The sequence below is a fragment of the Arvicanthis niloticus genome, chromosome 17 (genome assembly GCF_011762505.2).
Source record: "Arvicanthis niloticus isolate mArvNil1 chromosome 17, mArvNil1.pat.X, whole genome shotgun sequence".
In the NCBI taxonomy this organism is placed as follows: domain Eukaryota; kingdom Metazoa; phylum Chordata; class Mammalia; order Rodentia; family Muridae; genus Arvicanthis; species Arvicanthis niloticus.
In genome coordinates, this window is record NC_047674.1 from 38153265 (window position 1) to 38178664 (window position 25400).

At 33.9% G+C, this 25400-nt stretch overlaps 1 protein-coding gene across 2 annotated transcripts in view; it reads left to right on the forward strand.

The window, feature by feature from the left end:
* Positions 1 to 1334: 1334 nt before the first annotated feature.
* LOC117722690 (uncharacterized) overlaps positions 1335 to 25400 on the forward strand; it is a 52624-nt gene continuing 28558 nt past the window's right edge. The window contains exons 1-3 of one of the 2 annotated variants that reach the window (XM_076914653.1): positions 1357 to 1519; positions 8695 to 8875; positions 12281 to 12455. The gene's annotated coding sequence lies outside the window, so the exon portion shown is untranslated. Of the gene's footprint in view, positions 1520 to 8694; positions 8876 to 12280; positions 12456 to 25400 lie in introns of both variants that reach the window. The other variant, XM_076914654.1, reaches the window with a different exon arrangement.

A 25400-nucleotide genomic window follows, 5' to 3' on the forward strand; every position in this document is an offset into this window, starting at 1 on the left:
ATATGAATAATATTAACAGCTTTACAATAATTTAAATTTTGTACATTTAAAACAGCTATAGCCTAGATGAAGAGCTACTTCAGTCAATGACTAATAAGAAGGCACAATGCGTTCATTTAACTGTTTTCTCTGTTTTAATCAGGATAATGCCACAATTGAAAGAAATCAAAGCTATAAAGTCAGTATAAACACACACACACACATATACATATACATATACATATACATATACATATACATATACATATACATATACATATACATATACATATACATATACATATACATATACATATATATAGTGTATATATATGCAAGTTGTTGAGGTCTGTAGCATAGATATATCCATTTTGTTTCATGCCCACCAGCCATCAATACTGCTGTTGTAATATGCTTGCCAGTCACTAACACAGAAAAATAACTTGACTCAGAGATAACTTGACTCAGAGAGGGGTCATGATGACCACATATGTATATATTTTCTATAAAGTTTGTTAATCTTAAGAAATTCCACAAAGCTTTATGTAGGACTCATGAAATTAAAGGTCACTATGAACTCTGATGTCTAAAATTGCATGACTCAGTGACAACCACCAGGCAGCACTTCCAGAACCTGCATATGTGCTCATTGAGTTTTTTTGTGGTGGTTTTGTTGTCTTAGTCTCAGCCCCTGAATTTTGAGCTATGGCCCTAATTGATCAGTCTTACGGTGAACATTCAATAAACCATCCCTGTCTGTCAGAGATCTGTATTTGTGTAGTTTGTGGGGCAATCGCCGGACCCCAAGAGTAGTACATGCTTAGGGTTGTTGAGCTAAGTCTTACTGCATACAACTGCAGGGATCATTGTAGAAGCAGGAGTTTGTTATTGGGAAAAGTAGGACGTGAAAAAAGAGAGTTGGGGCATTTTTAGAGCTAAGGGATAGAGGATTTCACTCTAAGATTGCACTTCCTAAGAATGCCAAAAGGTATACCCATAAATTCTCACCATTAAGATTGATCAAAGGACAACTATAGACTAATATGAGTGGAGGGAAAGCCCAAAAGACTTTGGTCCTTCACAAAGATTTACCGGTAATTAAAGAATACTGGGGAAAAAAGAAATAATATTATTCAGGGAAAGGAACAATTGCTTATCCAATACAAAGAGTTAGATTTGAAAACATATATACAAGTACTACTATATAGAATAAGCATGCTGTATTTATGCATTTCTGTTGAGGGAGATATTTAAATTGGCGTTTTCTTGGGCCGACTACCTAAGCAGCAGCGGCTCGGCTTAGCTCTGCCACCATGGGCGCGCAGCAGTTAGAAACTGCCAGAGGCCACGCGCCTGTCACAGCTAGAACGGCCAGCCAGAAACACGGGCCCTTCCACCCACAAGACACCAGCGTGGGAGATGATGGCTCGTGTGTGTGTGTGTGTGTGTGTGTGTGTGTGCGTGTGTGTGTGTGTGTGTGTGTAGAAACAATCGTGAAAGAGGGTATGAATTTGAATCAGAGAGACAGGAGGCGTTTGAGGTATGTATAAAGAGAAGAAAAAGTAAAATTCATGTGATCGTAATATAATCTCAAAAAGTAATTTAAAGAAATAATTTAAAAATTAAATTTAAAGAATGAGGATTTTAAATTTTTATACCGTGAATTCTTTTAGAATAAATATTTTATTGAGATATGTAGTTGAATAAAATTTTGTAGCAAATGTACAGAATGCTATGCAAACAATGTAACTTTGGTTTGCCCTTGCTCATAACATTCGCCATTGTTATATGACTTTGATGTTATTCTTTATTTTGTTAGGAGGGAAAAGGTGTCATAAAACAACAACAGAAAGAACCATTTTGTAAAGTAAAAGCAGTTTACATCCTCATATAATGAGACACTAAGTAGCCAAAATATTACTTCACATTCTCTTCTTTTCTTTTTCTTTTATCTTTTCTTTCTGATTTATTGGTGTTGGGGCTAGAACTCAGATTTGACCTGGCTTTTTTTTTTTTTTTTTTTTTTTTTTTAATGTCAAAACTATGCAGTTTTAAATCACTTTTGCTCTGTAGTATAGCTTGAAACCAGGGATGGTGATATCTCCAAAAAGTTCTTTTATTGAACAGGATTATTTCTCTATCCTTGGTTTTTTGTTTTTCCATATAGTGTTGAGATTTGATCTTTCAATGTCTGCAAAGAATTGCCCTGGAATTTTGATGGGAATGGCATTCAATCTGTAGATTGCTGTAGAGAAAATGATCATTTTTTTTTTTTCTGTTAATTCTTCTGATCAATGGGCAGGGGAGATCTTTTCATATTCTAATGATTTCCTCAACTTCTTTAGACACTTAAAGTTCTTGTCATATAGGTTTTACACTTGCTTAGCTAGAGTTAGACCAAAATATTTTATATTATCTGTGGTTATTATAAAATGTGTTATTTCTCTATTTTTTTTCCTCAGGCCATATATCACTTGTATAAAGGAGGGCTACTAATTTTTTTGAGTTGATTTTGTATTCACCCACTTTAATGAAAGTATTTATCAAGTGTAGAAGTTCTCTGGCACAATTTTTTGGTTTGCTTTATTGACTTATCCCTAATTTTAGTGGGATTGATTTAAATTGCTCTCCATTTAATTTATCGTTGTCTATTGGCTTGTTGTACACTGCTTATATTATAATAGGTATGTACCTTATAGAACTCCTGTCTCCAAGACTTAACATTAAGGGATGTTGGATTTTGTTAAAGGTGTTTCAGCATCCAGTAAGATGATCATGTAACTTTTTTCAGTTTTTTTTATATTATAGATTACTTTGATAGATTTTTTATATAGTGAACCATCCCTGCATCTCTGAGTTGAAGCCTACTTGATCATGATAGATGATGTTTTTGATTTGTTCGTGGAATTGGTTTGCAAGTGTTTTATTTAATAGTTTTTCCTCAATGTCCAAAAGGGAACTTGCTTTGAAAATCTCTCCATCTAGTTGAGTCTGTTTGTGATTTAGGCATCAGGGTGACTGTGGCCATATGAGTTTTGCACTGTTTCTTCTTTTTCTATTTGGTGGGCAGTTATTTGTCAGGGCAGGACTGGGAACAAATAAAGAGAGTGATAATCTGTGATTGGGTTGTAATGTCGATCAATCAATCAATCAATCAATCAACAATAAATAAATAAATAAATGAATAAAGGAAAGAAAAGTTTCCAAGTTAGGTAAGAGCTATAATCCTGCGCTATATTCTCTGCTTTTGTTTTTGTTTTTGAGACCCTGTCTTTTTGTGTGACTCACCCTGGGATTTACAACTAAGTCCTCCTGCTTGATGTGATTACATAATGCTGTGCCTTCTCATTTGCACCATGCCCTCTGCTCCAGACTTCAATTTTTAAAACATTGAGGTATTAATCTCATCTCACAGTACTAGGGATTGGCTTTTAGGTTTATACATGATAGATATTTTTATCTCAGTACTTCAGCAGTTTCCTACAAATACCCTGATTTAATTTTGCCACAAATCTATTTTATAGCCTTTATGGTAACTGAGATCTTTAGCTATCCTCTGAAACAACAAGGACTTTCTTAAAACCACATGAATGAAATGAAATCTCAATGCCAAGCCAAACATATTTTCTGGGTGCTGGAGATAAGGGGTACTTGCTTCACCAAGAAGATTGAGAGTCCCGTTGGTATTTCTGCATTCTGTCATTTGACTGGACATAAATCCCACTTGTGATGAGGCTGGATACATCTAGTTAAATGAGAATGATCAAAAGAAACATTGAAAGCAAGATATGGAAGGAAGAAATTACAAATTATGTCCAATTTCATATCTACAGTCCACATACTTAGTCCTTTCCATAAGTAAAACTTTTGGTCCACATTTAATAAATTTTATCTGATCCATGGCATATTTTATGTTTACTGTTACTACCTTAGATAAAATATCATGCTATTTTTGTTTGTATGTTTGAAACACAATCTCACTGCCTAAAACTTGTTACATATACAAATGTGGCTGGCAGTTCACAGAAATCCTAATTCATAAATTGTGAGACTAAGTAGTGGATCTATGCCATAGTCTATGATACACCCTCAGTCTTAGCATCAGTAAAATAGACACCTTTTGAAATTTGAAGTAACACACCATCCATTAAATTATTCTAGTACATCCTGCTTTTGCACTCTTCCATAGAAATGACTTAGTTTTTGAATCCCCAAAGAGCAGAGATTGTTTTCCTTTATTAGTTATTCACTACTAAAGTATTAATCCATCAAGGGATGGTACAGAGAAGGAGAGCTCTCTCTCTCTCTCTCTCTCTCTCTCTCTCTCTCTCTCTCTCTCTCTCACACACACACACACACATACACAAACACACATACACACACATGCAAACATACACAAACATACACAAACTTACACACAAACACACACACACACACACACAGACTTACCTTATACAATTCAATCACTTCAATACATTTCATGTTCATATTTTCTTATAAGGTTTCAGGAATTCTGCGTGGTAGACCTTCTCCTTCTTACTGTCCAGTTACATCCATATACAAATTGATCCTACCCTTTATCTGTCCATAACTTTTTTGCTACTGACACATTTCAAACTTCTTAGCTGTACTTTATTTAAAACTTGGGCAATGTTTCTAGTTTTATTAAGGGATTAATTTTCATAAAATGGTTATGATGCTTGAAGTATTCAGTTTCCTTGTGATCAAAGTCAATTTCAGATCTGCTGTTTACTCACAGGCATACTAATTGCTTTTTAAAGCATCACCCTTATAACAATCAAAATATCTGTGCCTGTAATTTATGCTTTTTCCTCGCAAAAAGCTCATTAGCAGTCGTAAGGCTCGATAATGTTAATATTCCCAAGATGAATGATACAAAAGATTCATTATCTTTAAGCCACATTGGAATCATTGAACTGAGGCATTTTATATGATTACAATTATCTTTCAAGCAATGTACTCATATAAATTTAACTAGATGCTTAAGTGGCCTATTGACCCAAAGGGCACTGTAACTCCCTGACCTGATAATTTAATATATTAATGTGCAAGGAATAATGCACACTTTCATTAAAAAGTTTTCTCTGCTCTATTTTGAACAAACAGTCTTATGGGTATAATTGGAATAGTGACAGCAAATTAGAAAGCTTTATTTTTTAAATTATTCTGACACTTCTTTCTCTGTACATATTTTCTTTAATTATTATGAAAATAAACAGAATTCTAATTCTATACACCTGTTATCTGTATGATTACTTTCCTGTGTTAAGGTAAGATAGAAATCTTTAAAAAAACAACAAGCTTTGTAGATTAATCAGAACATTGTATAGTAATTTATGAAATTCAAGTAAATTCAATTTGATGCTCTTTAAGTCATGGTAGTAAGAATTTGCAAATTGCCTTCTAATGCATTGCATACCCATTTACCATTTCTCATATTGGATACATAGAGAAAATTTGAGCTTTGAAAACTTGGCATTTTCTTCAAACACACCAATTCTGAATTAATGTTACTGGGTAATCTGGGTAGTCCAGTGTTCCACAAAGGTTTCTAATATAGAGCCCAGATTCTAAAACATGTTACATTGATAGCTGTAGAACATTGCTCCTGGGACTCAATGGGGTGGGACCTTAACTAATATGCCCAAGAGTAAAAAGATGGACCCTGATGAGACCACATTCAGTAATTAGGGTCCCCAGTGGAGGGATAGGGACAACAACCTACCTTCAAAATTTTTGACCAAGAATTGTTCCTATATAAAGAAAATGCAGGGATAAAAATGGAGCAGAGCCTGAAGGAAAGGACATCCAGTGAATGGCCCAACTTGGGATTGGTCTCATATGCTGGTTCCAAACCTTGACACTATTACGGATGCTCTGCTTGCAGACAATACCTTAGCATGGCTGTCCTCTGAGAGGTTCTACCATTAGCTGACTGAGACTGATACAGATACAGCTAGACATTCAACTGAGGTCAGGGACCCCTATGGTAGTTTGGGGGAAAGATTGAAGGAGTTGAAGGAAATATCAAGCCCATTGGAAGACCAACAGTGTCAACTAATCTGGACTAACTAATCTAAACTAACCCCAAAGAGCTCCTAGAGACTAAGCCACCAACCAAAGAGTATATTATATATAGGCTATCCTAAAGCACTCGACACATAAGTAGCAGAGGGCTTCCTAGTCTGTCCTCAGTGGGAGAGGATGCACCTACAGATACTTGATGCTCCAGAGAAGGTGGATGTGGGGGAAAGAGGGAGAAGCATCCTCTCAGAGAGAAAGAATAGGGGGTATGTGGTGATGAGCTCAGGGAGAGGGATCAGAAGGGCATCAACATTTGAGATGTAAATAAATACCATAATTTTTAAAATAAATAAATTAATAAATTTGGCATTTGCAAAAATAATTTGCAATACAAAGGACAAACTTTACATTCCCTTTAAACGGTACAGATTTCTCATGCTAGAATGTATGTGAACTTCAATAAAGATTCCAATGTAGTTTCTTATTTCAACAGTATGACTAATTTTTAAGAATGACACTCATAATTAATTTCATTAAATTATGAAATTATTTGGGTATATTCCTCTAATATTTTAAACTACTAATGGAGTAGTAAGATAATACAATGTAACCATGTGCAGAAATGTATACTGATGTAAACTCTGTGTATAATAATTGTTTATGTAGGCATATAAAGTATATATATATATACATATATATACATTTATATATACAAAATATTACTTTAAAAGTAATCTAAGAAGAATGTTGAACACATGCAGTCTGATGAGTTGGTGGGAATGAAAAGAAATGTTATAAGAATATTATCGAAGGAGATAAAGAAATACTAAATACTGTCATTCTTGGCATCATGGATAGTTGTGTAGGTTATGTGAAATTTGCCAGACACAGAAGGACAATGGATTATATGATTACGTTCATAAATGCTAATTTATCTAGTAAATTAATATCATAAATGTAAGATTAAAAAGTGTTAGAATATTCTAAGGGACCTCCCTTCTTCTACCACCTCTCTTCCATGCCCATCATTGTGATATGCATTGCTCTCCTCATTGTTCATTTCATATTTAGTCAGTCATGTTGGTGAGACTTTATATAGACTTTATATACACATTATCTTGCCATGTCTATCTTATTAAATTTAACTATAAAAGATGTCATGGGAGTCTTATTTTCTATTCATTTAAGGTTACTGTGACATTATTTATCATTGGTTGTTTGAACTAATTCTGGGCTCTTTCGTTATCTTCATTCACTGACCACAACTATCAAGTCCTGAGTAGTCGATTACTTTTAAAAAATAAAAATGAATGAAGACACATTATTTATCATTTGTTCACTTTTTATTTTATTTGTTGTTTACTTTTGTTGTTCCTTTGTTTTTGCTCACTCTGTCTCTTTGTCTCTGTCTCTTTATCTCCCTCTCCCTTTTTCAGTGTGTGTGTATATATGCAAGTTTGTGTTTTCATGTTTGTGATATGTCTCAATTTTCAATCTTTATTGGCTTTTATTTGTCTCTCTTCCTGCCTCGTTCTGTACACTGAGATTAGAAATATGTACCAAGTTTTAGATCTTATTAAATACATGCTTAGGAAATGATATATTTTAGCCCTTTCTTTTTAAAATTTTAATCTATTTTTACAATCCAGATTTTATCCCCCTGCCAGTCCATCCTCTGAATGTTCAAAACCCCATCTCTGCTCTATCCACATATCTATAAGAATGTTCCTACCCCTATGCCCCTTAGTCCTTTCAAAACTAATTTTCTGAGCAATTTTATACATGGTCTGCAGACATAAAGCTGAAAAGCATTTACAGTCTGCCACTCTGTCCACAGACTTTTGTCTAAGATGTTTTCATTCCTTTAAAACTGTTAATATCTATATGATATTAACATGATAATATTTACTCCAAGTCAATTCTATAGGTACTTCTCAGATTCTTAGACAAAAATATTCCCAAATAGAATGGACACATACTCATTTCACATAAACGTCTTGCTATACAATTATTTCAAGGGCTAAAATCTGAGATTGTATAAACACAACAATATTATGTCTTGATGATTTATATTTATTGTCTTTTTAGTTTTAAATATTTGATTCTATCAAATTTTATCTTAGTATAATGGAAGATTGACATTTAATTGAAAAGGCCAAGTTTTATTTCTTGAGTTTGTTGATATATTTTTTATGTATTAAAAATGTCATATAAAATGTTTCTATTTCATGGACTTCTTTTCTAATCTCCCTGTGCTTTGATTTTTGTTTTACTTACCTCTGATATTTGTTCACTCTCAAGAAATTAGTTATTCTTACAAATGATCAGCTTACTATTTAAGACAATTGATGTTCAAATCAACTCCGTTTGCTTCCAGTAATGAACATACAAGCTAGTCCAGTTTTAAAATCAATTTTACTAAGAACCAGTTTTCATTTGGATTTAATTTTTACTTGTGTTTTAAGAAATAGCCTTTCATTTTCCTGGAAAATTGAAGAAAAGAGACATGCTTATCTTAGTCTACTGTTTTAAATTCAATTGGAAACTAACACTGTGTGTAATTAATATATATATTATTAATTAATATTATATAATTAATTATAATATTATTAATTTATATATATATATAATATATAATATATATATATATTGTTTTCCTTATTGTTTTAGAGGCAAAGTCTCACTACAAGGCTACTAGTCTGCTCCTGGGTGCTACTGGTACAGGTGTGGACCTTCAGACCAGCTTCAGATAAGATTCTAAAGATCTTATTCTTGGGCTGAGAACATGATTTGGTGGATAATCATTGGCTGTAAAAATGTTAGGACTTGAGCCCAAATCCGAGAAAACAATGTAAGCAAAGAAGCATTGTACTTACAATTCTGGTACTTTTATGGGTAGTAGAGGAAAGAGACAGAAGAGTCTCCAAGAGTTTGCAGAAGATATATTGGAAGGAGGCCATGAACATTAATGACAAAGGAGACCTGTCATCTGTAGTGTTCTGGGTCGTCCTCTGACCTTCATGATAGTTATGAAACTTCCATGCCCAAAATAAAACACACGCAAACAGACATACATGCACCCAAATAGATACACATGCACCATGTTTATACACAGGTCATATACACACATTATATTCACACATAAAAATAAATAAAAATAATGTTATTGTTCCCCTATTCTCTTTACGTATTATATATATAGTATTATGTATACGTAAAGCAAACCAAGCTAAGCACCATATGTGGTAGTAAGAAAAGAGTTCTCACACTAATATATGGGCTTTTTATGTAAAGATTTTTTTTGTGTACTTTTAACTTCAGGATAGGTGCATTAATAGCTTGAACTTACAGGTATTCGTTTAACAGCAAGGACAAAGCTGCACATGACATAGAAATGTTGACAAGCATAAAATGTAACAACATTCACCTTACTGTAACATCAGGACTTAAAAAGAAATCTGTTCTTTATACAGATTTTTTTTAAAATTGGCTAAATGACACTTCCAGGAATAAAGATAAAAGTAAAATTATTTCTTTTTTGTTCGAAACATCCCACTGCATATGGACTGGTACATGATTAGTAGTAATCAAAATGAAAATTTTATAAATTAATTAGACCTATAAAAAGTAATAGGCAATTATTTACAATTCTAAACCTAATATGTTTTCCAGTATGTCTACTATATTAGATTATTATAAACCATCTAATATAGATAATTAAGTGACTGAACCCTTTGTTAGTTATTTATAAAGCTGTGAAGTTAACTAAAATTTATGCTGCCCCACCAATGCAGATTACAGAAAGAATATAAAAAGTAAGTAGTTCTTAAGTATCCTGTCATGAAGGGTAAATAATGTTATAAACTTCTATCAGTCACATCAGCAATAGAAGGAAATCTAAGTGGAATCAAAAATTGTAAAATTTCCAGTAGGTCTATTAAGGGGCCTGCTGCCATTTTTGTCTTCTATAAAATTTCTGTTGCCGAGGAAGTCAGGATTACAATTTTGTCTGATAGACTGAGATGGCATGGTGTATTCCTCATTATTGAAATCCTCGTGGAACATGGGATTTTTAGTTGGTGAACATTCACAATGTGGAGAAAGCTTAATACAATACATACTATATAATCTCAATTATCTTAGTGTATGCACACTTTTAGGATCTAGAACGACACATCAAGCTGAGATGACCTTGACTGGGTGACTTTGTTCTTACCTCCTTGTGTTTTATTTTCTGTAATGTACATATTTAAAAAATAAATGAAAGCATCTTTTTTATTGGATATTTTATTTACATTTCAGATGCCATCCCCTTTCCCCATTCCCCACCACCCCAGAAAACCCCTATCCCATGCACCCTTTTCCTTTTTGCTTGTATACACTTTTAAAAAATGTTAATCAAAGGCTTTATAAGTTTGGTAATGTTCAATCAGAAGTGTAACCCAATACCCAGCCTAGATATATCAACTATCTTTGACTGGTGGGGACACCCGAACAACTGCCTCCATATCCCCTCACTCTTTCTCTCTCTTTCTCTCTCTCATCACCTAGCTTCTCCTCTACTTCTCCTCCTCTCGTTGTTCCCTCTCTTCCTCTTGGTACCCCTCCCACCTTAGCTCCTTGTACATATCACCCTTCTTGTTAAAATAACAGTTTTCTCTCAAAATACAATTAGAGCATAACTATACCAATCTGTGTCAGTAATGTACAAGATAGACCTAATACCCAGTCCATCATTTGTTGACTAACCAGAACCTCTGTCATCTCTCCTAACTAAAACACTTAGTTCTGAACATGGCTTTTTTCTTGGCTTTAGAATGAATGTCAACTGAAAAGCATTCACTCAAATCTTTTCTCTCAAAGTAAATAGCCAGGACTGGCTATGAGACTATAAGTTTTCAACCCTGTCAGAAATCCCGGATGACTGAGTTAAGTAAAATTATGGGAAGCACAAAGCATAGCTTCTAAAACTTAGCCAATTTATAGAGACTACTGAACACCTGGACAGTCCCTATACTACAAACCATTGGAGCATCTGTTCTTCAGCCTTCTGGCCCAGGATCATCTGACAGACCTTAGTGATGCAGAATTATTAAGGGCTGATTACTCTGTCTAGGCAGATAAAATCAGTCGACTATTCTGCAAGTGTGTCCTTTTCTGAACAGTAATTTGTTTGTAGATGGCAAGAGGCAATTCTTGCCTAGTGGCTGTCTCACCACAACTGGAGTAACTCAAAAGATGCTCAATTTCTTCTTAGAATCCAAGACAGGAAGCTGTCAGGAGCAGTCAGGCCTCTAATAAAAATGAACGTTAATACAGAAATGATTGTAGTGTCAATTCTGTGGACTTCTGACATTTTGAAAAACAACTATCCATATAGAATTGTATATTGCAGAATACACAGCCTTGGTGTATCTACTCATCAATCAAGCTGAGCAGACCTGCTCAAACCTCTGAGGTCCTGGAATTCCAACTGGATGCAGTGAAGACACAGCATCAGAGGCTTATCAATTTACTCTTCCCCTCACCCGTCTTCTAATATCTCAACACCTGTAATCAGCTTGAAGAAGTTCAAGAAGAGTCAGTGCCCCTATTCTTTGGGCTTGGGGACTAAAGTAGTTAATATTGAGCTGTCTTTCTAGGGAAAAGTAGTAGATTTGTGGGAATAGGGAGGATTACCTAGGATTTATTGCATAGCTATAACCTATTGGTAGAAATCTGTATAATTATTATCAAGATGAAGTTATAATTTCTTAAATGGTATAAAATTTGATTTCAAATTTAAGGTTTTCTTTGGTATGAGCTTCTTATTGACATAAAAGTGAGATGAATATTGATTCTATCATAGGCATTGTGCCTATATAACACATTTAGGAATACAAGGCCTAGACCCAGTCCTTCTTTAACTTTTTCAACTAATTTTAGATGGTTAGCCTGTGAGTTAAGGGACTATAGCAAATTCATGGCTTGGAGTTTATTGTTAAGGTGTTTTCTATATTTTATTTAGAAATAGTTGAGTGGAGTTAACAGACAACAGACCAGATTACCTTACATGAAAGCATCTTTTAAAAACTTAAGAAAAAATAAGAATGAGAATGAGGAAGGAGCCCTGAGCCCAATCTCTCTGTCTTCTTTGACTTCCACAAGATAATCAATGCATTTTCTTCCTCTTAGATATTGGGGAAAAGATGAAAATTGGTAGGCTAGAGATGTATAGTTTATTCTAAATGATTTCTTATCTCTTCCCCCAACACAGGCTGGTCATATTTGTTCCATGTCATCACCGAATGATAAGGCTCAGTAAAGCAATCGTGATAGAAAGGATATGGGAGGAACCAATCACTTTCTGCCTTGATTTAAACCCTACATCACAAGACTGAACTCAAGACTGGTACTGGAAAAAGCATATCAAGATATCAAGACAAGACTGGGTAGGTAATAGCTCATAGTCCTATGCAGAAAACTTGATACTATAGTTCTGCTAATTCATCATAGTAAAATGTTGTCCCCTGATTTCTTATCTTTATACACATAGATTAATTTATACACAGTGAAACACAGAGAAGTTTCATTTTATAGTAGTAAGGGAGGTAGTCCAGAGAACTCTACTGTTTACATTCAGAGAATAAGTTTTTAGTTCTATATGGGACAGCTATATAAATCTCCCCCCTTGCATTCAGGAGTCATTTCAGAAAAATAGGAAGAAAGAGTAAGAAACAGAAATAGTAGGCACTTATCATGAAATTATATTTACTGGATATCCCCATGATATTGCACACATAAATTCACATTGTTTGTGATGGTTTTGCATAAGGTCTTCACAATCTCAAAACAAATTCTCAACATGGATCAGAAAGCCATTCAGAAGAACAACCTCTAGAAAGAAGCTATTTGCAATTTATGACTGCTGTGGGATAGTCAGTTTTCTTCAGGAGTGTGTCTTTTGATAGGATACAGATGCTCCAGTAGAGCATATATACCTATGTACCAATAATAAGCAAGTGCTATGTGCAGTCATTGGGTTTAAGAAGTAAATAAATAAACAACACATGAAGTGAAGGAAAAGTAATGGAGCTCATAAAAAAAGATTAGTAGGAAAGGCAAAAACAGGTAGATTTGATCAAAATGTACTATATATACATATAAAATTTTCAAACCAACGTTTATAAAGGTTTTTATTATATTTCAAAAATAATGTTTAATTTGTTTAATTTAATTTTGAATTAATTTAATTAATTAATTTAATTTAATTTTGAATAATCAGTAGTCATAATTATGAATTCATAGCTTCATGTACCTAGTAAAATATTGTTGCTACTAGCAGAGTCTGTCAAAAAATAGCCATATAATAAGTCTTTTTTTTTTAAGTAGAATGAAGAACAATGAGTTGAGTGTCTAATAGATACTTTATTTAATTTAATCTTTTGGGCTTATTTACTTTAGGGTGTTGAATCTACACTAGGTTGATTTCCTCTGGAATAAACTAAGGTCTTACAGAATTGGTTTTTTTTTACATTATTGTACAAGCTAGGGAAATTTATCTTACTCATATAGAGGACGTACTTAGAGGTAAAGGTGCTAATGGTAATAGTCCATTTAAAATTACTAATGGAATTCTATACTGCAGCAATCACTTGAAAATTGAATGCTTATTACTAAGCAAAATGACTTTACAGTCATTGAACTTCTTGAGTATGTTTTTAAAATTAGTATCTCAGTCATAACTATTGTACAGTTCTCAAAAATGGAAATCAGATAGCTTCTAGAAACAATGTAGGTTAAGAGAGAGAGAGAGAGAGAGAGAGAGAGAGAGAGAGAGAGAGAGAGAAGGCATGGAAGCCATAAGCATGAATGTTCATTCCTAATCACTCTTTGATGTCCCATCTCTCCTACTATGTTAAACTCTGCTACCATCTGTCAGCAAAACAAACACTAAGTAGTTTTGGGTAACATTGTTTCTAGAACTCTATTCCTGACTACAATGTATAATAAGAACATGATCTCTTTTGTTCATTTTCTATTTCTAAATACACTTCCTAATCTCACATCATTTTAAATCTAGATGATTTATGACTTTTGGAATTCAGGTATATTCCTTAGATCAGAGTGGTATTCTACATAGGGAGAGTAAAAGTTTAAACAAACCTTAATCTACTCTGAAGTTGAATCAATGCTTAAAGAAACCCCTAATGTGTTTGTATTTCAGCTCATTTAAATATAAGAATGCTTGTCTATAACCATAACAAGCCAGATGAATAGATAGACAGGAAAAAGTATGAAATTATATATATATATATACATATATATATATATGTATATATATATATATAGGCATATATGAAGAGAGAGACTAATACAGAAAATAACAAGTATAATAACACTTAAAAGTGGTCATAAATACAGATTGGCTATGTCTCTATCAGTATTGTTCTTAGTTATTCATAGTGCTATTCTATATGTTTATGGATTTACCAAAACATAAACTTCAGACAAATGGCAGTTGATGTATAATGTATAAGAACAAAAGGAAACCTCAGAACTATTTATATATTTTATCTTCTTTCCTATTTAAAGTTTTATTTTTGTAAATATTGGTTATTTCAAAGGAAATGTTGGCCCTCTAAAAGTACAATTTATTGCATTAAATTGTAATAGAGCTGCTCAATGAACAGTGATGAAAGTCTTAACAAAGTCTCTAAGGATCATTTATTGATTATTCAAAAATAACTTGAATGGCAAACAAACAAACAAATGAGAACACCAAAACAATTAAATAGTGGTACTAAGTTAAGTTGGACACATTTTTATAAATGTTTAGAAGTATGATAATCTTTATCTTTAGAGTAGTGCTATCAGAAAGGATGAGCTTACAAAAAAATATCAGACAAGCAACAACAACAAAGAGTGAGAGAGTGAGAGAAGGAGTAAGCTAGAGAGAGAGAAACTATTGCAGGTAAGGATGGTGGATAATGGAGGTATAGTTAATAAAACAGAAAATCTTTGAGTTAGGTAGAAAATTATGTTTTTACATATGCTCACCAAGTATCATTTCAATATGTGAAAGAAAAGCCAACACAATCCTGTAAATATACCTTAGGGTTCATTACTTTTCCATGAAGTGTAATGCAAGGATAGCATTGTTAGGGTCATATGTTTTGTCTGAACTTCGCATACTGTTTGATATAGTCTAGATGATTATACACATATTCATGCCTCCAACTGAACTTGCAGTGACTGACATTTGAATTCATTATTTTCTTCTCCGTTCTCCCAGAAAGATTAGACTAGCAAGCTGACAGTTCACTTCCCTGCACTATATTATATTTAATTTGTAAAATAGATGAAAAAAAGAAGGCTGCACTGGAAAAGCTCAGTGTCCTTGACAGAAGGAGACTTGTACAGAGCCTGTGGATACTGCATGCTTGTGACTAGTAGAGAGTTCCCAAACATGTTCATTCCATTTCTGATTATTTCACTTAATTTTCCTACTACTCTGAAGAAGGCAGGGGCAGTTTTGATTATCTGTTTCATAGATAAGAAAGCTTGGCACTAGAAGGTTAAATGACTTGTCCAAGGTTAGACTTGTATTGAATATTGAAGCTCAACCTGATTCTAAATTTTCTGGGTTTCAGTATTTCTCCCACTAGCACATACTAAGGTCATCAATCTTAATCATAGATGATTGGAACACACAGCACAAAAATAGGGACCTTCAAAGCCATCCAGATACCCTATTTCCATTCTTTACACTTTTATAGAGCATGAATCATCAAAACAAAATCCACAGAAAAAGAAAAATATGCTCTACAACTTTAAAAACAAACAAACAAAAACCAGAAAGTGTATTGAAACACAGCTACATCTGATTCTTTATATACTGTCTATATTGATTTTTCAATAAATACACAGTAGCAGAATTATATGTTGAACAAAATTATGTCATCTTAAATTTTATTCATTTTTGACATTTTTACATTAAAAAGTTATTTTTACTATGAAATACTCAAAGATAAAAAATAAACTCCAGGACTTTCTTGAGCTAATACTCTAAAGAAGTTTTAAAAAATCTCTAGGTGAGACTTATAATGAGTTGTTTCTGTTTGTTTACCTGTTTTTATGAGTCTCCTTAATTGGCTTGAATTCCTATCTTTTATTTATTTCCTTCAGAATTTTTTCATAAGTGTATTGTGCATATCACCTAGACCTCCTATATTCATATTACATACATGAAGTAACAAATGTTAGTATAAATGATATTGGCCAAAAAAGTAAACTACACACACACACACACACATACACACACACACATGCATATGAAGTATATGTATATGCAGTATATGTATACACATGTGTACACATACATACACACATATACATACATATGTATGTATACATACATATGTATACAATACATACACATGTATACACACACACGCACACACACACACACACACACACACACACACACACACACATATATATATATATATATATATATATACACTCATATGCATGCATATACTCATACATATACATACATATAAATAAATGGAACAACCCCTGCAGGCCTTGGGAGAATCTATGAAGAGTTTTTATATCTTTGAAATGAAATAGCATTCTCTAGACATGACAAGGTTGATGTACTTCTAAACTCTCAGCAGCTGTGATTGCCACACAAAAACTGCACAATAGTGAGATCATTAATGTTCCTCATGGAGGTAAGTAACATAGGAGACCCCAACACTCCATAATAATTTATACATAATGGTTGCTAGGAAGAAAATGTCTCAAAGTCATAGTCATGAATGAGGTCATATAGATAAGGTTTGTAGCAGTGAGGATTTTGCAAGGTCCTGACATTCTCTGGGATATATAAACAACTAATAGTTGCTTGGGGACACATAAATTTTTTTTATTTTTGTAGTTATTGAGTTACTAATAAGTTACCTATGCTTCTGTAAGTAATGATACTTGAATTAATAACTTTACCAAGCTACATAAATAGGAAAGGTGTTTGTTGTGTCCTTGGGAGTCTGATCTAAATTTAATAGATGTTTTTAAATATCATCAGGAAAAGTCAAAAAGGAGATTTTAAGTATGATATTGGTAAGGCTGTTTATTTCTTGTACAGAAATCAAATATAATGGCTGAATTAACAACTAGCAAGACACAATATTTGCTAATTCACTGTAGTTCAGTATCTTGCCATTCTAGCTGCGTCTATATTGTTGGCAAGTTTACATAGTCTTATGAATGTATATTTTATTTATGAGATAATTAATCTTAAATATATCACAATGCATATTATGACAAAATCTATTAATCAACAATGTCACAATGAAGTTTCACAGGAACTAAGACCTGACATGCAAAAGCTCTTGATTTTAACCTGTTGAAACTTTCCATATGCTAGTTAATACTGAGTTACTATTTCCAATCACATAAGACAACAATGTTGGAGTCATCTCACATCCCTCTTCCCATTATACCATATTAAACATAGTTCTATCCTTGGAAACAAGTGCAACATCCCAGCTCTCTCAACAGTTCCTCAAGGACACAGATATCCATGATCTAAGCCACTGTGAGATTTTGATCTGTAATATTGCTTCATGTCCTACCTCTTTTCTCTGTTCCTATCCTTGTCTCAAAGAGTCTGTTCTCTGTGCTTAAGCCAGAATGAATATTCAAAAAAAAAAAGAAGCGAGCAGAGTGTAGAGAATGTCCAGGGACTTGTGCTTCTTCATAAGCAAAAGTGACAGGCTTGATCCTGGCTTACAAAGCTCTTCAGTATATACCCTTCTAGCCACCACTCTGAGCTTCTCACTTTATTCTCTCTTGACTGATGATTCACTAGACACACTTGCGTGCTGGCTAATTCTTGACAACATGCCGTGCTCTTTCTCACATCAGAAGCTATGTCTTGCATTCTTTCTTTACATTTTTCTTCATTCACCTGGTGTCTGTCCTTATACCTTCTAGATTCTGCTCATCCATTGTTTGAGTGAAGTCTTTCTTGACTATCCCTGAATAAACTTGAAACCTATCCATGTTCCTTCCACCAATACTCAAGTGCATGCTTTATTCTTTTTTCCTACTTTATTTATATTTTCATAAATTTTTGAGTTAAATTATGTTTCATATATTATGACATCGTACTTTTTAGCATTTGTTTTAATTTCCCTTTAGCATTTATTTATTCAAAATAATTATATACTTTTATTTCTACATTATTCAATTGCTATATATCTCCTTTAATTGGACTTAAAGTAAGAGAAAGCCAAGGGATTTGGCTGAATGATTCATATACAGTCCTTAGATTTCTGACTAAATGCCTGGCAGGGCATTTAATATTCATTTCTCACTTAATCCTCACTGCTAGTGAGGTAAATAGGTACTATTCCCACTGATAAAAGAATAAGCTTAAGGTTATTAAGCTTAAATTATTTGCTGTTATTCACACAACTAATGAGAACCACTGCCAAGACTGTCACTAGGAATTGTGAATTCACAAAAGAGTCTCTTCATTATGATGCTCTCGCAGCCAGAAACCCAGTAGAGTAATTCTGAAAAAGAAATTGTAACACAATTTAGATGAAAATTTATTCTTAATTTTAAAAAAAAGTAATAGGTAGAAGAATAAGGAAAGTTTATCATGGGAAGTTTTAGGTAGATTTTTCAGTTTGGAAACACAGGGGGTTATGTAACAAAGCTCTCTGCCCTTTCCAGGGCACATAACAACTTGAAATTTTTTGCTCATTAGATCAAACAAAAAAGAAGGAAGGAAGGAAGGGCAGAAAGAAGGAATGAAGGAGAGAAGGAAGGAAGGAAGGAAGGAAGGAAGGAAGGAAAGGAAAGGAAGGCTGGGAGCAAGGAAAGGAGGGATAGAGAAAGGAAGGGAGAGAGGGAGAGAGTAAGAGAGGGGTTGGAAGGAAGAGAGGGAAAGGGAGAGAGGAGAAAAGCAGGCAGGTCAGGTGATTAGTTCAGTGGTTAAAGGTTTTCCCTGTCAAATCAGACAACCTGAATTTGGTCTCGACCACCAGTATGATGGAAGTAGAAAACAATTCCTACAAGTTGTCTTCTGACTTACAATGTAAACCATGAATATGGATAGAAACACACACACACACACACACACACACCACATACATACACATGGGTGAGGGAGAGAGACAGAAAAAGGAATGCAATTCATAAAAGACAGAAATAATTCATTATTTAAGTCCTGCCCATTAAAAAGTTTTGATAGGAGGGTTTGTGCCTAGACCATCTTGTTATCCTATATTTGGGTGATATCAACTGGAAACCGTCCCTTTTCTGAAGGAAAATGGAAGTGCAATGGATATGGGGGAGAGGGGATGTGGGGAAGAGCTGGGTGGAGTGGAAGGGGGGATTGCAGTTAAGATGTATTGTGAGAGAAGAATAAAAATAAGTTTTGATCACATATGCTTTCCTTCCTCCTAATATCCTAGTTGTTACAGCAAAGTTGTCCAACTAAGGTGAAAACTTAGAGTTGTGACAGCACAGAATGAAGCATTTTAACACATTTTTAAAGGAATCTGAAGTGAGTTAAGAGGTGATAACCAATAGAAGAAGCACAGAAGACACCTAGGATGCTTCAAGCAAGATGCTAATGAAATGTGAAAAGTCCTGAGCTAGCAAGCCAGGTCTTTATGGAAAGAATGGATCCATGGTCATGAAAAACACAGAGCCTGCTTAGTCCTCAAGACTGAAAACACTGGAAAACAACAGTAGGTTAGCAAAAGATGTTGCTAACAGTTTTGGTGGTGTTGTTTCTTCATTTTCTCCCATTCCCACCCCCATACTATTAATCCTTCTTTTGGAAGGTTGTAATGCTTGCTAAAAAAGTAGCCAGTATCCTGTCTTTAGTGACAGCTCTATAATTTTTTGTCTGTATTGTCATGAGATAAATAACCAAAGATGTATAATTACCTTATATTTGAATGATCAGGAAAACTTTAAATCCCTTTGGGTCTTTTTCATCTTTAAGAAATTTTCAGAAAAACAAATCTAATATGATTGTTTCATAAACATTTAGAAACAACACCATGAATGTGCTTAAGAAAGGGTCTGCTGTTGCTTAAAGAAGACCTAATTTCTATTTCATTTTATTTAAAATATAAACTTAAAAATATGCCGTATTTTCAAAAAGATATAATGAGGTTTCTGAAATAAACTAGTAGTCTCATGTTAGATCTTTAACACAGTGAGGCACTTCAATGTTATATGCTAGGTTTAATTTTTATTAGCGGCATTAAAGGTAAATAGTAATTCCCTCTCACATTATAAAATGTTTAATAATGTCATTAAATAAATATAGAACTGAAGTTTCCATTAAAAAATAAGATCAGCTACTCTTATATCAGAAATTCACTCTATTAACCTTAATTAAAGGAATATTTTCAGAGGCTAGAAAATTTACTGAGGAATTTACTTATCCTTTGATTGCAGGTTTTTGTGCTATTTGGCATCTTGGAAAAATGTTTTTTTATGGTGACAAATATTTCAATTTAGCATTTTCCCATGGGCCATTTTTAGTAATTTTTATTATATATTTGATATACCCCAGATCCTTATAAAAGGTAAAGATCCTTATAAAAAATTTAATTTTATTCCTTTGGTTGAATTTGTTCATTGCTCCTACATGTCTTAATTTTTGTCATCAAAGATTTTTTGAAATTTGTCTTGCTAATGGTATTTGTCTACTACTTAAATTTGGTGTAGCTCGAAATAATTTCAACACATGTATCAATTATAGCTCTCTGTGTGTTTCTCACTGTTAGTAGTCATTCACCAAAAGTATCTATAATAGGTAGAAAAGAATCAATAGCCACTGTCTCTGCTTTATTGCTATGGTTATACTTTGTAATAACCATAGCAGAGAAACAGAGAAGTTAATTCCAAAGTTTTATCACTCTTAATCAAAGTTGTCACCTCTTGTAGAATTGTTGTCCCTGTTGCTGAGTGACCCAAGGCTCACCTCAGATGCAGAAGTAGGAACACTGTACAAACTTTCCCATCATCAATTCCTTTTTATTTAAAACTTTATTTATTTGTACATATGGAGGGGGTGGGCTTGCTCCTCCCATGGCGTATGTCTAGAGGTAAGAGGGACAACTTGTGGATGTTAGTTTTCTTTTTCCACTGTGTGGAGTCTGGGGATGAAGTCAGGTTGTCTGCATGATCTGGCTGGAAGCATACACATTTATTCTCTCTTGTTGGAATACAGTCACATTTCTTAGTAAATAATCTTTAATCCCAAACAATGAAGATAAAGTTAGTTTGTAAAAAGAAGCAGCCATCTTTGAAAGTGACTTCTAGAGAGGCAAAGTGGTTAATCAGAGAAAGATTTCGCAAAATAGGTCAGAGATAGAATACACTTAATACTTAGTATAACAGCACAGGGAAGAGCAGAGATTTAAGTGAGCAGGAGAGAGAGAGAGAGAGAGAGAGAGAGAGAGAGAGAGAGAGAGAGAGAGAGAGAGAGAGAGAGAGAGAGAGAGAGAGAGAGGGAGGGAGAGAGAAATTTTACAAAGTCAGGTTGCAGATGAAGTTAGAAAAAGCCAGAAAAATAGAACACACTGCCAGAGTTTGAGGTCAAGCAGAGCAATTCAGTGAGAAGCTGAAAAAAGCCAAGATGAATCCATCCAACTGGAAGATTAGATTGTAATGAGGCTCAAAGCTTCCAGGACTAGGCCTCAGAATAGTTAGACCAGAGAAGGAACTGCTCTGGACTCACCTCAAGCTTTGTATTCCTTCTAATCTCATCACTTCATCTGAGGAAATAAAAGTGACATTTGCAACATACACATGCACTGTGGTGAACCTTCATGCCTTACAATGACTAACACAAAAAGAGGCTTGTTAGTAGGAATATTGTGAACCTTCTTGATTGCCCTTTATCCAGTATATCATTATCATCCAATATCTATTCAAATTATAAATAAAAATTGATTTTACATCAGATTTAAGGATTTTTCCTTGGCAAGAACGGTCTGATTCATGAAATGATAGTATTTGTAAATTAACTTCATCCCTGGTAATTTTGTTCTGAATAGAGTATTGATGTATCTTGGCCTTTTTCCTAAAAACAACTATTGAGCTTTTTGCCTGTGTGGGTTTAATAATTAAAGAGAAAGGAATGGGTGTTCTAATGTGTAGTTGTAAGTAGTCTTGATGCAGTAAATATTACAGTTAAATCACATCATTTTCAACATACAGAATAATAAGACAAGGGCGACTTGGAAATAACACTTAGATATAGCAACTTATATAATATCATACAACTATCACAGAAATACGGAAAGTATAGGAAATAAATTCTGATTAAAACACCAGAATAAAAGCAAAAGATTAAAATACTGACGTGTACAAAACTAACTCAAAATAATTAAGATATTTGGAAATGAATTTATTTGAGAAAATGGAGTTTTGTTTTTCACGGTTTTATTCAAATATTATTTTTTTGCCCAATGCCAGTTTTTGAAGTGAAAGAATAACAAGGTGCGTACATTCACTTTGCCTATATAACTTTCCCTGCATGAATATTAATAAAATAAAGAGGAACAACTTAAATTGATATTACACACAATGTAATACAGAGACACATAATCTTTAAAACATTTTTAAAGGAAAGATGGAATCCCAGAAGCTGTGCTTTCTACTCAGTACAAAAATGATGTTTCTGTTATTTAAGAATTTATTGGACATTCTTAAAAAGATACTCAGACCCTGAGCTTAACTGAAATATAAATTTGGAAAAATATATACTATTAGCATAGCAGTCTAGTCTGCGTGATGCAAGCTACCTAGAGAGGTATTTCACTTCACTGTGATCTTAGACCTGAAAGATACTGTCTGAACCTCAGTGGAGTAGGCGCAGCTCAGGGATTATTTCAGAAGGCTTTGTGTGGTTTGAGTCTCAAGTTTTGTTATGATAAACGTGATCCTCTTTTTGACCACTGACTTTGAAATGCAAACATGAGGAAACAATATTTATCTGTCTGTTCTTGCGTTTTGAGCGAATTCTCATAGAAGTCCAAAGTTACAAGGCAGTTTGTGAGAATGTTTTCTTCCGAGCAGTAGACTCAGCTCAGCGAGTGTTTACCTCACCCTCAGTAGAATGCAGAACAGTTTTGCCTCTGTAGAGCCCATTTTAGGTCTCCAGTTTGGTGATCAACCAGCTTTAGTTGTTGTTTTTATTTTATTTTATTTTATTTTATTTTATTTTATTTTATTTCTTTTAATAATGATAGTCTAAGAAAGGTTCTTTAAAAATGCAAATAAAGTATGCAAATGGGGTGTGTCACTGACTTCATTACCATTCATTAACACCTCAGCAGGGATGATTTTGTCACATTAATTGCTTCATAGAGTTGGGCTCTAAGGGACCAGGATTAAGTTTTGAAAATTAAAAAACTGGACAGCATGGTAACAGGGATCCTAATGAATTTAAATAAAAATGTCTCTTTATATAAAAACTATATATCTATATGTCTGTTAAAATACATAATAGCAAAAATCTTTTGAGAATTTAGAAGTAATATAAAAAGAGCAATTATAACTTACGAACTATATTGGAGAGAGTTACTCTGAGCAAGTTGGAACCTGAAAATTGTAATCATCTTCTAGAGAACAGTCTAGAATAGTCTTACTAAAGGGAACATTTAAATCTTTACATCTGAAAATAATAACACCAAGCACAGAAACAGCACAGGACTAAAATGTGACTTTTAAAGTTGATCTTACTACCAAAAAGAGTAAGCGTAAGCATGTAAGAAATATTGGAGTTGATCAATATCCTTTATAGATCGTGTTCACATTGCAGTGTTTCTGTATATATGAAAATTTATTTATATTTTCAAAAACATTTTGCAACATTTCCCATTCCATTTCTAAACTAGCATCATTGCTTTAGAAATAAATAAAATTTTCAGCAACCACTAGAAGATACAAACCACAATCTTGTGTTCTTATATGTCTCATTATTGGGTTTACTGTCTAGTTTTACAGCTGAATCTATTTCTATTGTTCCTATAGCTGCCTATTCCTTCTCTACTCCCAATCCCTCCCTCCCTCCATCTTCCCTCCTCCACCCTTTCTTTCTTTCTATTCAGAAAAGAGGAGGCCTCCCATGGATGTTCACCTGCCTTGGTGAAATGCATTTAACATTCTTCTTTGCCTTATCTATACATTTCATTATGAATATAAAGTTTCTATATTCTGAAATACTTCTACTTTATCTCTTCTTTGTTAAAGTACCAATTTATTTCTTTACAAAATCTTTAACCTTTTTAAGAAGATATTTTAAATTATAAACAGATTAACACTTTAGGAAATTCAGGTTGCAGTTAGATTAGGTGCATCTTCTTCTATTGAGTCTGCACAATGTACTCCAATTAGAGGAGAGAGATCCAAAGACAGGTAACAGACAGAGACACCCCTTGCTCCTGCTGGTAGGAATCCTATAGGCACACCAAGCTACACAATTGTTACTTATGTGCAGAGGGCCTAGGTCTGTACCATTCATGCTTTCTGGTTTGCTGTTCAGTCTCTCCAAACACAATTTTTAATGCTTTCACAGTAAATATATTAGTGGTTAAATGAACAGGGAAGAAAAAAAAACTAAATAGAAAGGAAACAGGACACCACCACTCCTAACATGGTAGAAGAGAAAATCTATTGTAGACATCTGGGAGAGAAAAACCAGAGACAACGACATTTGGGAAAGTCCAGAGTAGGCAGAGGGAGTGAGCAGGGTCCTGCAGAACAAGGGAAACAGGTGTGATAGCCAGAAGGCCCACAGGTTTAAGGAGGGCAGGTAAACAAAATGGTCGTATTATATAAGGAAGAGTAGCCTAGACCCCTGAATTTCAGATGTCAGAGTAGCAAGCAGGTGCAAAAGCCCGGAGGACCCTGTAACAGGTAGGGGTTAAGGAATGCTGGAAAAACCTGGCAGCTAGTTTCCACATTAATACATTACCTTGGTAATTTAGCCATTTCTTTGGTTGAAACCAAACACTTTTTTTCCAAATCAAAAAAGCATTTCTTTAATAAGAACAACAAGAACAAAATAGTTTTTATATCATGACCTGTATCTCCTTGTTTCCATGAAATACTGCTTAAATATGTTTACATGCATGACCCTACACACCCAAAAGCCTTTGTCAAATCTGGACTGAAATGTTTACTGTACAACATCGCTTAGCCATTTTCCCAAATCCAGGTAGAAAGCCAGCTGTACCTGGCTTATCTAACAACTTCCCTAATGAAAACTTAGTAATTTTGCAGTTTCTGTTGAATTGCAAAGCTCTGGAGCAGACAACGTTTAGAAGGGACCTGTTGATTCCCACCTC